This window comes from Astatotilapia calliptera, chromosome 2 (assembly GCF_900246225.1).
Source record: "Astatotilapia calliptera chromosome 2, fAstCal1.2, whole genome shotgun sequence".
Classification (NCBI taxonomy): Eukaryota; Metazoa; Chordata; class Actinopteri; order Cichliformes; family Cichlidae; genus Astatotilapia; species Astatotilapia calliptera.
In genome coordinates, this window is record NC_039303.1 from 19,458,192 (window position 1) to 19,472,649 (window position 14,458).

Consider the following 14,458-nt stretch of genomic DNA (forward strand, 5'->3'; position numbering starts at 1 on the left):
ACTGAACACAGAGGTCTGTACCTGCTTTTTCTTTGTCTTCCATCCTGTCCTGGAAGAAAGGAGCGGGATACACGGAGGGCGGAGGAAAGGAAAGGAAAGCTAGAGAGAAAGAGAGAGGGAGAGCGGGGGAGATGCCTAACTGCGGTTAATTGGAGGAGACTTTATCCTACCAACATCTCGGAGAAAGAAGGAGAGAAGAGGAAAAGGGATTTTATTCCTTTTATAGCCAGAGAGGCTGTCTGAGGGTCTACATCTCATTTTTGGGGGACAGAGGAGAGAAGAAAACAACCTTCTTCGGCTGTTTATTTACGCTTATATCGTCCCGTCACTTTGGAGAGGAGGAAAGAAAAGAGAGCCAGTGCTGGGATTATTTTTTTTAACCTTTGTGTCTGGTCAAGATTCCGTTATCTGCTTGGATTCAGGATTAGTTCCTCTGAAACACCAGGTAAGAGGATGTCACGCTCCGATTTAACGCCTATGTGCGCGTAATGAGTGCGGGTGATGAGTTTACTTCTCGTGCTGAGTGTGTGTGCGCGCTGGCCGAGTATACGAGATAGCGAGGGCGCGAGTCACAGAGAGAGAAAGAGCGAGAGAGCAGGGAGTGCGCCTGATCCTCGCGTGTGTGTGTGTTTGTCAGAGGTGAGAGACTCAGGTGAAGAAGAGCATTTTTACGCGCGAGGAAAGGGGGAGAGAACACGGGTGTCGTTTATTTAGGACGTGCGTCCATTCGTTAGTTACAATCGTTTTGATTGGATACAAATTCAGGCTTTGACACTTTGATTGGACAGTTTTGGTTTTTAAACTCACTGCAAGGCCAACAGGCTGCCTGCTATTCATGCATCAGCGTACACGTGGGCGGATAAAATAACACGAGTGTGCTAAAAGCTGGACATCGCGGGTGAATCGCATTTCCTCCAGGGAAGCTCAGGGACTCTCAGCCAGAGTTGTAGTGCGATATAAAGAGTCGGCATCCAAGCAGGAAATATTGTTCATTCTGAACTCACATCCGTGTCTCTAAGGTTGCAGAGGACTCAGCGGTCTCTTTGCGGTCGTTATTCTGCGTCGCTTGTCTCCTTCTTTGCTATTCCTTCCCACCTCAGTCTTGTTGCACACGCGCTTGTCATTTGTGTCCTTTTCTTTGTATGTTTGCGTGACCTGGCAGTTTGTCTCGCTCTGGTCCCTTTGGGGTCATTTTTTATGTCTTATGATCTTTAAGTTTTGCATCTTATTGTGTCTCTCTGGTTATTTCACTTCTTTAGCAGCTCCAGTACTTATTTCTGAAGTCCTAGTTTATTTACCTTCTGCTCAGGTATACTCATCATATGCTCTTAACAAATACAGGCATTAAAACAAACAAACAAAAAAATACTGGATATGCTCCAAAATGTCTCCTCGGCTGCGTGGGACGATGCATCTTTGGGTGAAAGAGTGTCGTTTAGGTTCCACTGTATAATTTTCCCATTTGTTCAAGTCTTCCCAAACACAGATGACCGTTTGTCTGAGTGCTTTACAAACAAGCAGGTGCTCTCTCACTCCCCATTCCCTCTCTCTCTCTCTCTGTGAGGATGAACAGAGAGAGACTGTGTGCGTGTGCGTGTGTAAGTGTATGTAAAAAAGATGTGTAGTGCCAGAAGGCAGTGGCAGAAAGTGTGAGTTTATAGTTTTAACACTTTGTGTGAGAGGAAAAAGGAAGAACAGACGTGTATTCAAATTGTGCATGTGAGTGCATTGCAATGCACCAGCAGGATACACACACACACACACACACACACACACACACACACACACACACACACACACACACACACACACACACACACACACACACACACACGTGCGCGCACACACGGGGTGGGATGTTGGGAGTTTAATTATATTGGGCGTTTAGCAATAAGGTGCGCATCAATCGTCAGAATGGACGGAGGCCGTGCACCCACCAGAAACTGCAGGGGTGTGCGCGCTGATTTATTGTGTGAAGCTGATGTCATGTAGATCTGATCAGCAGGTAGATGAACCGGCGGCAGGACGACTCTGTCACACTGACCAGCATCAGCCATCTATTACAAAGATGGAGAAGGGGGTGGGAGTAATTTACAGCAGGGGCGCAGAGATGGGAGATTGAAGGTACTGGAGAAACATCGGGGCAACAGAAGAGCAGTGGTGAGAATGTTCAGATCCATTACAGCGATGTGTCAGAACAGTCCTGCAAGCGAAGCTGTCAAAGTAAAAGAACTCATTACGCAGTAAATGGCCCTCGTGATTATTAATGTTAGTAATGTTATTGAGACTTTTCTCTTGTGATATTTTAGATTATTTGAGCCGTGTAACCCTCAAACTGTTCCAGCTGCAACAACAACTAACCTGTCCCTGCACACCTTCACTCTGTTTGTGTGTTGGTGTGGAGCCTCTGACACATTAAGTGGTATTCCAAACCATCTTGCATAAAGTGGACGTAACTTGGCCTTAATAGATCCATCCAATGGTAGCAGAATAAATGCTGATTGGAGTATTATGTTTCCATCAGAGAAAGGTGAAAACATAATAAAAAGTCCCATATTTTCCATCTCACTCAACGCCTGACTGTGCTCAGTCTAGTTGGCCTGTCGTAGAAAATACCCTTAAAAAGTTGGAAGTGTGTAGACATGCCCAAAGCTGGAAGGTATTTATAAAGATTTTCATCACATGTAAATTTTCCGTCTGAATAAAACATTCCCACATTTGGCAACAGCTTCACAGCTGTAAAGCCGAACGACCGTGGGCTATATGGATTAGAAAGACTTGGGAGAATTTTCAAAAGCATCATGTATCCTTATCCTCATCAGCAGGTCACAGCCCGATTAGAGAAACTTTCTGCTTTGTTTTCATCTCACCATAACTGCAAACTCGAGATACTGGAGAAAATATAAGTCAGAAATTGATTTATTTGAACCTGTTGAGTCCAATTAAACTGCAACTTTACCAAGTTTGACACCAAACAATGCTGGATACATTTGAAATATGTAAATGTTGAACCGCACACTTCTATGTACATGCGTAAAAATGATCAAGATACCTGAAAAGTGCACTTTTCTGCGACGCTTCAGTCAGTGCGTTTAGCTGCCCTCAGATTCTGGAGACAGCAATGAGAGAAAACTTAGACACAGAAAAGAGAAAAAAAGGATGAAACTAAAGATCAGTAGCAAGAAGTACAACGCGCTCACAGCAGGCGGAACCACGGAAAGTTGGAAGAGGAGCAGAAAAGAGGGGTGATGAGGAAGAAGGGGAGAGGAGGAGTATAGCGCAGAGGGAATTGCTGCTGTTTCTTCCATTATAATTGTTTCGAGGCAAAGCTAATTCAGTTGAGCACCTGTTATATATTGAATCCTTGTTAAAACGATGCAATATACTGTACAAACTGAAAAAAGACTTTTAATGTCAACATTGAGCTATAATAGCTCTGCACTTACAAAAAAAGAGAAATTTTGCCATAAGGGACAAAATGATTTGCAAAAGAGCTGAGGAGGAAGGAGACTCGTACAAGGAGGGAAGAGGAGATAAAGTGAAATAAGAAGAGAGAACAGATTTAAAGACATGAAGCAAGAAGAGAAGAGAGAGAGAGAGTCATAAATTGTGGAGGGGATGATGAGGTACGAAGAGATGCTGGAAATATATGGGAGGAGGAAGATTGGCTGGAACGACAGCGGGATGAATGAGAGCGAGTGTGAGACAGATATACAGGGGATGATGTTGAGGACACTATTCTATGCTATACATTTATGCATTATCTTCTCAGATTTAAGTTGGAAAAGATGTTGATTTCAAACTTCACAACTTCTTTCCAGGCACTTTCCTAAACAGCAGTGAGGAAGGATTTCCTTTAAGACAAAGACAGACTCGCCTGTGTTACTTACCATCGCTTTGGGCCTGTTGTCCCACTGTGAAGAATTAGATTCTCTAACACAAACAAAAGTCACCTCAAGCTATTGCTGTGGGAGCACTACAGTGCAAAAATGAAAACTCACAACATGCGTTGAAGGTTAAGACATTTTTTATACTAGAATATCCACTTTATTTTAATATTTGTACACACCTGATGATTCCATGCCTGTTTTTATGTCTGTGTTTAAGCATTAACCCGGGGACGTGGAAACATTTATTGTCTGATTTAAAACTGGAAAACGTGATCTTTCCCCAACCTTAAGCAAAGGTCTTGTGCTGCCTGAACCTACATGTGAACCCAGCCTTGGGTGTGAGCCGAGCAGTTTGAAGCCGCTCACAAGTGTTACCTCTGCAATTACACAACATTTAAAGATAACTTGGAAAGCCACTATATAGAAATGCCTTTTATTTGTACAGGCAAGCTTGGTATACAGCATATTGTATATGCTGGATTTATTACATCTTAATCAGGCAGTTTCAAATAAGTAAAATTCTCCTTTATGAGGGAGACTCGAGAACAAGAAACAAAACATTTTAGGACAGTTTGGAGTCCTTACCATTTGTATGTGTAGACTACATCAAGCCACTTCTAGCAAGCTTTGTATGTACATATGAAATATGTAAAGTTAGGGTTTTACTGGATCTTGAATTTCATTTTCAAGATTTAAATGGGAGATGCAATGCTTTAGAAGCTTAAGCAGAGACGTTTTATATATGAATACTGTTAGAGTTCTTCTTGACTGTAAAGCCTGTTCATATAGAGAACTGTGGGGGTTTTGTGCACAATGCAGGGCAACCTTCATATAACTCAGTCATTCTCTACACAAAGCCTAGCTTAAGTTTACAATATAAATGTTAAATGAAAGTCTGCTGCATATATACTTCTAAGACATTGTGTGTGCTGGTCAGCTTTAATTGCAGGAAAGGCACAGGCACATATGCAGGATACCATGAACCCACTCTTTTCTGTATTCAGAACTAGTGTGGGATTAGGGAGCGCTAGCTGAATGGTGTTTAAATGAGAATGAGTGTGAGCCAGGGCCTTGGCTGGGGTGGGTGAGCTGGACCTACTGCTGCGGACGACGTTTCCAGTGTGAAGAATGAAATTTAGATTTCAGCAATTAAAAGTTGATGTTTATTCATGTGTAACATGTACGCAATGACAAACTCTTCTAATCCAGAAAGGTCCCAGTACAAGAACCAGGCTATATCAGTTACTAATATGCAACTAACTGAAAAGGCTGTGACTTGAACAGGTATAGCATTGTAGCATATAGCATAGTATAGAAGCTTCTTGGAGGTAAGAAGGTTTAGAAACTTCTGAAAAACACTTGTTATCAGGTTGATTAATCAAGTTGCAAACTCGTTGTTTAGATCTCACCTTTCGTGGGAACGCAGCTACACCTACGAATGTTCACTTTTGACCTTAAAGTTGTGAATTTAGGATGCTCAACCTCTTCAGGGGGAAATTAAAAATCAGTCAAAGACTTAAAGGGTTCATCTAAAATCGAATTATTTGTTTAACTCTTCTTTCTCTTTACCCGCTTCACGGAGCTTGATTTATTTGGAGCTCTGCTCTTCTCCGCTCTGGATTTGTCTCTTGTGTTTTACATCGAACCCTCTGATCAGTCGTATGCCGCATGGCATGTGCGATATTATTATGACTTGTGTATTGCAACATTTCAAAGAGCAGCTTTGATCAAAGTATTGTCATACAATGTGGGAATCCTTATTCTTCAGTGAAAATCCGGCATAATTTAATCTCATGCAAGATAAAATGATCAAGGAGCCTATTTTGTGTCATATGAAAGAACTCGTTCAGTGGCAAGAAGCAGTTATACATCAGACTCGTGGTTAATTCTTTATTGAATATATGAAAAACATTAGAACACTTTTTTGCGATAAAAGAAGTGGAAACTCCCATGTAGCATGTGTATACTTGCATATTCTGTGTATTGCAGTTCTACTTAAAAATAGCTCACCTTTTCTTAGTTTTTGTAATGTTTTTTCAGAGACAGCCATCTTGTCTAAATAAAAATGCTTTTGGATTGTATTACAAGAAAACTCAGGGTGTTTAATCTGCAGTGGTCAGCTCCACTGCCTGAATGATCAGACTTAGGCTACGTTCACTCTGCAGGTGTTAATGCTCAATTCCGATTTTTTTGATCAAATCCAATTTTTTTGTCTGCTCGTTCACACTACAAATAAAATGTGACAGCAAACGCGCTCTAGTGTAAACGCTCCAAGCGGCCGCATGCACAAAAGACGACGTCACACACAACGTGCTCTGTTTAGACTCAGAGCAAACAGTATTGTTTGACTGAAGGCCTTAATATAAAGACTTGTTTCGGACTTTACATTTCCCAATTTTGCTTTAAGTTATAAAGTTATTTTGTTATTTACATTTGGCCTAATAATGATCCTTATTGCTGTTTTAGAGAGGAGCGGTGTTTCAAAGGATAGTTGCAGATTTGTCAGAATCTGTAGATTATACAGTACAAATAAAATGTTCACGTTTCTCCAACGTTGTCTTCCCAACAGTTTCACTGGATGTCCAGGAAGCTTTCGTGATGTCTTCTCCAGCGCTGATAATTGGCGTCTGTCTTGTGTCAGTGACATAAAAGACGGATTTAATGCGACATGACCATTCAAACAGCAGTCGCTTTCTAAAACATCAGATATGTATCAGATTCAGTACCACATACGAAAGTGACCCAGATCGGATTTGAAAATATCGGATTTGTGCTGTTCACACTGTCATACCATGATCGGATATGGGTCGCATAGGGTCAGAAAAGATGCGCTTTCGCCTGCAGTGTGAATGTAGCCTAAAAGAACATTTCAACATATGAGTTACATTTTTCTGCTTTATAAAAAGAGTGATTAAAAATTTCAGGGTAACCGAAATGAAGGGTTTACAGATTTGAGTAATATTCTATTTGCAGAAATGTTAGACAAGGAGATCAATGCTACTCTCATATGTCTAAATATAAAGCTTTAAAAATGTAAAATGTTTCTGTGTCTTTACTCTGGCCTAGCATGTTAGCCAACTCTACAGTGATGAGCGGGTAGAAGAGAGAGACACTGCTGTAATTTTGCTGTTGCTAGTTTGCTCTGGTTTTGCCTTTTCCGTGGCAAACATCATACAAATCAAACAGCTAAATAAAACTGATAGACTAGAATAGTTCTTCAAAAGTTCAAACTGTGGGTGTGTATTTATGCTAGCCTAGTTTGCTAGCCAGCAATCTTTAGTGCTTGGACCAGCTCTTCAGTGAGACGTAGGAGAAACATCTCATCTCAGACTGCACAAGTAAAAACCAACTTACATAGCACCACCGAGTTTCTGCCATAGTCCCCTACTCTAAAGTCTATTTGCATGTAACCTATGTAAACCCAGTTTCTAATGAGCTACCACAGAGCCCATCCTTACAGCAGGAATGATGATGCATTTCTGCAAACCGAGTTATCAGTAAAATCTGCTTCAGAAACAGGAACGTCACAGCTTCAGGATTATTACACCCACCACCAGAGATGGAAGGCGCTAAGTATTAAAGTATTAAAGAGGACTCCAGCTACATAGCACATGGTCTGTTCTCATTTCTTTTCTTAGGAAAACACCTACAGAGCATCAGAGCTAAGACTAGCCACCTCAAAGTTTTTACCCCCAGGCAGGAGCATTTTACATAACCCATCCTTTCTCTATATATCTATGTATCCCCTACAAATGTTTTTACCTACTTCTGCTGCTGTAGCTCATCTGCCTCCAAGTTTAACAATGCATACCTCGACTGGTTACTTAGTAGTTATTTGAGTTACTTTTAGATCAAAACAGTCTGAGTTGATGTCAGAGGTTAGATAAGAATGGCCAGAGAACTGCTGCTCTCTGGATATTCTCTGTTTTTCTCTGTAAACCCTAGAAATGGTTGTGGAGCAACCAGCCACATTCAAATTTGCCTATTTTTTCTTTCTTCCCAAACGTAATGCTCGGGTTGAGCTTCAGCAGGCCACTTTGACCATGTTAACATGACTACATGCATTGGGTTGCTGCCATGTGATTGGCTGATTAGACATTTGCTTTAACAAGTTTTTTAAGCAAAGTTGAGTTTAATTCTGAAAATTTCAGCAAATGTTTTAAAGAAGTAAAAAACTCTTCCTGTATCAGACAAATATCTAATAGCCAGCATATCCATCTGACTCTGAAGTACTTTCATACCATGCCAAAGTACTATCCCAGAACAACATGGTCATAGCCTTGGGCAGGCCAGAAACCAGCAAGCACTGGTCATTTGAAATATCCCTGTTTCAGCGCACAGCTTGATAGCAATCGACAACAGCTTGACAGCTGTTTTAATCCTACTCATGGTGCTAATGGCTAATTGTTAGTCTTCCCACTGTGTTTATTAGACCATTTTTTTAAGTTCGAACACACTGTTTCAGAGAAATTATTGGAGTGGGTAGATTTCAAGTGTGGATCCAGGCAAGCGCTGGCAAACTACTCTACACTTCTGCTGTATTTAAGATGTAACAATTTGCTGCTCATCAGGCCTTTTAGTTCATTAGACATATTTTTTTCACATTTGTCTTTAAATAATAAATGTGCAATATCAATTTAAACCTACTTTATGTGTTTCCTCATTAATTTGTAAATTTATACAGCGAGGTCCTCCAAAATCTAATCAGATCATTTCTCCACCCGTGGTGTAACTTTAAGATATCATGCGCACAGAATCACAGATGCCAGCATGATGCATGATGGGTCACTTCCCATGTGCCACGCGAGGAGGGTTTGGGTGAGGTTAAATTGAACTTCTCCTCATTCCGGCTTTCAGAGAGGAGTCAACCTCTGCCCATAGGGACAAACTGCAAAACATTCAGACTAAGCTCTCAAAGCGGCCACCTCTAGCACTACATCCACTTCTGCTACTATGAATAATAGTAAAGCACATTGTTATGAAACTATTATGTTGCCGGCAGGTCATTTCACATGTCTCTGGAGGTCAGCCTCAGCTCAGACTGGCGCCCCACAGTTGATAAAGATTCGGTGACTCAGAGTCTTACTCATCATCGACAGGGTGGGGGCCTGCTGACGTGAAGGTTTAAATCAAGATGATCCAGTTGAATGTTGGTGTGCTCTACGTGATGACCTCAAAGTGCTGTTGAAGTGAGAGTGCTGACTTTCACTAACTAACCTCAGCAGAAAGACTGACATAGATATTTGTGGGGCAACGTACGTTCTGTCCATCAGGGTTAGAAAGCAGAAATACCATTTGCTGGTGTAGAAAGTTGAGTGTTTCCAGAAAGTACACACAGTTATTAACTCTCTTTGTGGAAGACATTTTGGTCAACGGCCTCTTTCTGGCACGGAGTCACTTGATAAAAGAGGCATTATGCTTTAATGAGACTGGATCCCAGAGTGAGACTGCATTTTTCTTCTTTGTCCTAAGTGGAGAAAAAAAGTTGAAGACACCTTGGCACCAGAGCAACAGCAGAGTATTTTATTTTGCTGCTGGGCTGTTTCACGTTACATTTGTTCTGGTAGAAGATAAACGACATCCTGCATTTAAACCCCTCTGTCTAAACAAGCAATAGACTTTAACCGTAAATGATCAGTATAAAGGAGATTTAGTTGTCACAATGAGTACCGTGTAAGTTTTCCATTTTTTTGTGTGTGTACGTGTTGACGAGTTTATAGTTAAGCCTTAAATGTACGAATCCCAAGCAAGCAGCAAGTGCTTTAGAAATCATGAAATAAATGTAGGGAATTCCAAGAAACTCCATGTATGGCTTAAAGGCATTTACTCTAAAGAACTGGGACACAAATGATTGTTTTTAGTCACGTTACATCATTCCCTGTCTCCAAGAAATAGGGATATGGTTAAATAGGGTTTCTGTAGAAATAGAAAGTGTGTGTGTTCACTTCATGAATTTCTAATGTTTCTCTTCTGTGTAAATGAAAAGAGATCCATTGGGGTTAAACAGAGCTGATTACACAAAACCCTAATCTGTAATAATAATTAATTCGATGTTTGTTTGCTGTGTGTTCGCTGAATGATGGTGATGATGTTGGTGGGCTTGTAGTGGTAAAGCATCCAGAGGTAAATCTGCTGAACCTCAGTGCTAGCCGGTCTGGGTTGTAGACGCCCCTCCCTACAAATAAAGCCACAGGTTTTGGCTGAATAGTCAAAAACACGACATCCTTCTTAAACACAGTCTTGACCTTATAGCAAATGTCAGTGAAAGAACTAAAGGAGAATTCATTAGGAGTTAGGAAACGACAATCACAACGGAATCTAACCGCACTTAGATAATTTGCCCTGGAGAAGTGGATAACCATGTCAGAAGTATTTAATGAAAGAATAAAAACTGTTAGTGAAATTATTGCTCACCCACCTGTTTAGTTATATTTTCTCCCAACATTTTGATGGGAGCCAGATATTTTCTTTTTTAAAGCCTGAACCATGAAAAAATTGCCAAAAAATTCAAAGAATTTAAAAAAAATAGTTTTTATTGAACCTTCTGACAATTTTTTTATTCTTAAACATGTGTGATTTAGAATTTATTTAGATTTTTCAGGGAGACTAAAAATCACACTGATGATGTAGAAGTCTCTAAAAGTCATGTATTGAATATGATATGCTTGGTTTTAAAGGGTGAAGGCTTTCAGCACTCATGATGATGATGATAGTGCGTAATATCGTTTTCCAACAAACAGGCACATTGTCATAAACCTAATTAATCCAGAGTGGGCGCAAGATTACTCCTGAAGACAGTGGCCAGGATGGACATCGGCATTCTACCCAGTCACGTTTTATGTATGTTGCTAGAGTACATAAGTTACTTTTAGTTATAGATCACAAATAGCTCTTTCAAACTGTGTATGATTATCTGATATTTCTACATGTACATTTTCATTAGGTCTTTGTCCTTCTCCACCACTGCTCTCATTTCCACACCATCCTCCTCAAACCTCATCTCCTGAAATGAAGTCAGGGCTCTAACACATGAAAACGTGCATAAACATGCCTATTTATTTACAACTATGTCGCACTTAACTGACAACACATCAGTTAAACAGCAACAACAGCTGGTTACAAGCTAATGTTAGGCTTGAAAGTTCTAAAAATCCCCTGTTAAATTACATTCTCACATCATGAGAGCTGTTTTTGCTGTGTGTCCCACAGTGTTAGATAAATTTCGAAGATGATTTTATTAATGACAGCTAACAGCAGCTATCAGTGCCAAAGTTTTACAGCCTCCTGTAAACTCCTCCTACTCCTAGAGAGTAAATAGAAGTGGACGCCCAGTATGCACAATTATTAGGCAAAAGAGTATTTTGGCCATATCATCATTTTTATGCATATTTTCCAACTTCAAGCTGTATAAACTTGAGTGCTTATTGGATTTAAGCATATCAGGTGATGTGTATTTGCCTGATGAATGAGGGTGTGGCCTAAGGAGATGAACACTCTATATATACTCTCTTCCTCAGGAAAAATGTTATTGAAAAGAAGGGTTTGCTATATTGGTCACTGATGTCAGAAATGTTAATATGTACATTATGAGTATTTTTATTATTCTCATTTTCACAGATGAAAATAAACTAGTGAGATGGGAAAATGTTTGTTTTTTCAGTTTGTTGCATAAAACTTCTGCACATTAATAGTTGCCTAATAATTGTGCTCATATATATATTCTCTTAAGAAAGACAAAACCTCACTTTTACTTTCCTAAACATTCAGGTTTAGGTTCATTAACATTTTGGATTGACCGAGAGCACTGGAGTTGTTCAATAATAAAAATAATCCTCAAAAATACAACTTGATTAGTATTTTTGAGGATTACACTGTGTGCACAAATAATTGTGCACACAGTGTATGGACACCCAAGTTAAACAGCAGACTGGGAGCCTACAGTCACTACAGGGGAACGGCAGCCAGAGCTGTTTGTCCTACAGGAGCCACCATAGCCAGGACTGAATCGGGAGGGGTAAACAGAATTTAGTTGACCACAGTCTACAATCTACTGACATATAGTGGTGATTTTACTCTGTAATTTATCATTTATGATGATGTGCACAAGTTATCTTATGATGATCATTTAATTTCATGGCCAGTAATATGGTGCACTGCTCTGATTTATAGCATTACCTCCTTTCACCAAGCATGATCTATTGTATACTGTATGCTATAGGAGGTAATTTGCATTTAAATTCAATTAGATTCAAACAGCCCTTATCAAGGCTGCCTCTCAGATAATTCTGGGTCAATTCACTTACTTCGTAAGGAAGGTAAATATCACTGAGGTGTTGATCAAATATGACAATCTTACCAGAACCATAGTAAAAGTGAGCTCCACTCAATAACGAATGGTTGGTGCAATGCACGCCACCATCACAGCATTCACAGGAGCATTATACAGAGAGCTGAAGATTGAAAAGGTGTTAAAAAACAAGGACATTCGGCACTGGTAAATTTATCTTGTGAGTTAAATGCGTTTGGCTAATTTGGTAGTTTTTAAGGTCAATGATCTGCATTGATTTTATAATTGATTTTATAATTGATTTTATTGTGCAATAAGATGACCTAACCCAATCCTTTTTTGTACATTTAAATGCCTGCACATTTGTTAAAATTAGTGACAGCTTTCTGTATAACTGTATTTGAGTGAGCTGACTGCCATAATAAACAGATGAACTTATTTTAAAGGAAAACACATCACTTTTACGAAGATCACTTTGAAGACTGGAGGTTATGTTGACACAATTCTACAAGTGTTCACTGCTGCTTTTCTCACCCTCCTACCTCTGCTCTATTTTATCTTTGCTGTCAGCATCATCTTCTCCCCCTCAGTCAGTATTTCTACCATTCACTTGCCTGCACCCTGGTACGTGCAAAATCTCTGAGTTCAGCTGAATCTGAATGCTGTATAGGGGTTGTAAATGCTGCATATGTAAGTGAAATAATATTAAAAATATAAAGGATAGGAAATGGAACTATTTCATAGCCCTTTCATCCCTTTATGTGTTATTTAATTTGCCTTATCCTCTAGACCCTCACTCCTCCTCCTCCTCCTTCTTCTCACTGTGACTCTCCAGTTCAGCCTTCAGCACATCTACTAGTGTGTGTAGCCTCCCCTTAGTTGACTTAACATGGTCTGACAGGCCAATCCCTATGGATTCTGATCAAATAGAGGAATAGTGTACACAGCAGCAACAGTGCAACTCCAGCCTGCTAAAGCAGCAGCCATAATATGGCAAAGATCAGCGTCGTGCAGAACTGATTCGACATGTTTATCTGCTGATTCTACTTTGTTGCACACGCAATTTTAAAGGCTGTTATTAGGCTCATGGCATCTGTTTGAGCACACTGCAGAGCTTTTCTTGGTCTCCAGTCAATTACTGTACTTTACATATTTTACCTGTGCTTCAGATGTTTGACACTGCTGTCATTCATGTTCCAACAATTTGCAGAATTCATTGGTGCCTGAGCTTTTATGCAGAAAGTGTAATTGTTCAACTGGTGTGTTAAGCTTAATGCAGCTGTAAGTGAATGGTGCGGTCAAAGGTGTCCGGGCATAAGAGAGCTCCAACTTGTTGATATAGCTACTACTGCATACGGCTCTGTGAGATGAAATATAGGAAAATGTGTTATTTTAAGAATTTAAAGAAGATCTCATCCTTTCCCAAATTCTTAGCCTTAACCTTATCATTCCCCTACTACTACTGCTTCTATAAGTAAAATCACATAGTTTTGTGATAATGTAAAAAATAGAAATAAATACAGTGCTTGCTGGACATGTACAGCAAACACAGACAGTTAAAAATAACTTAGCCAAAAATAATATGAAAAAATGTTAAAAAAAAAAAAAGTAAAATATTGAAAAGTTACAAAATAGCTTACAATGTAGCAAATCAATGTTGCCTTGTAATTTGTTACAGTGGCTCGTTGTGCAGTCATTTACATATTTGCCCATCAAGCAAAATGTCTCTGGTTAGATTCCTTTGTATCAGGAAGGACGCAAAAGAATCAAAGTGGTTTCTTTTTTTCTTTTTTTTTCTTTTTTACCAAACTAACTTTGAAATATCATTTATATATAATGTTTTACTGCCCTAGAAAAGACATCCATCTGTGCTTCTAGCATCAGAATAAATCACTGCAGATGCTGGCTGCACAGTCCTGTGTTTTCTGGACTAACTTGAGGGCTTTTTAAAAGTGTGCTGAAGTAATACAGCCTTGGGATGAACTCTTCCCAGTGACTAATGCTGTCATGTAGTGGGAGAGTGGAGGTGATTGAATTGTGAAAGTGTCTCAAACCAAATTTATTTGAAAGTGGATTTTCTCACTGTGAGCTTTTCTATAATTTTATGTAAAATGTTGTAAAATGGGCTAAAATGTGCAGCACCACAGATGTGGGCTCTGCTTCCTCGTGAGTGAAGGACAGTAAGTTATCCGAGTTTTTACGCCCAGGTTTCACTGGTTGGAATACAAAGCCAACCCCGTTTTAGAATCTGACATGAATCATGTTTTCTAAAGAAACCACT

General features: G+C 39.7%; 1 protein-coding gene across 4 annotated transcripts in view; it reads left to right on the forward strand.

Moving 5' to 3' along the window:
• The first annotated feature begins 233 nt into the window (after positions 1–233).
• The window catches only part of il1rapl2 (interleukin 1 receptor accessory protein-like 2), a 470,217-nt gene continuing 455,992 nt past the window's right edge, over positions 234–14,458 (forward strand). For 2 of the 4 annotated variants that reach the window (XM_026186343.1, XM_026186354.1), the window contains exon 1: positions 234–445. The gene's annotated coding sequence lies outside the window, so the exon portion shown is untranslated. The remainder of the gene's footprint in view (positions 446–14,458) is intronic. The other 2 variants (XM_026186326.1, XM_026186335.1) reach the window with 1 other exon arrangement.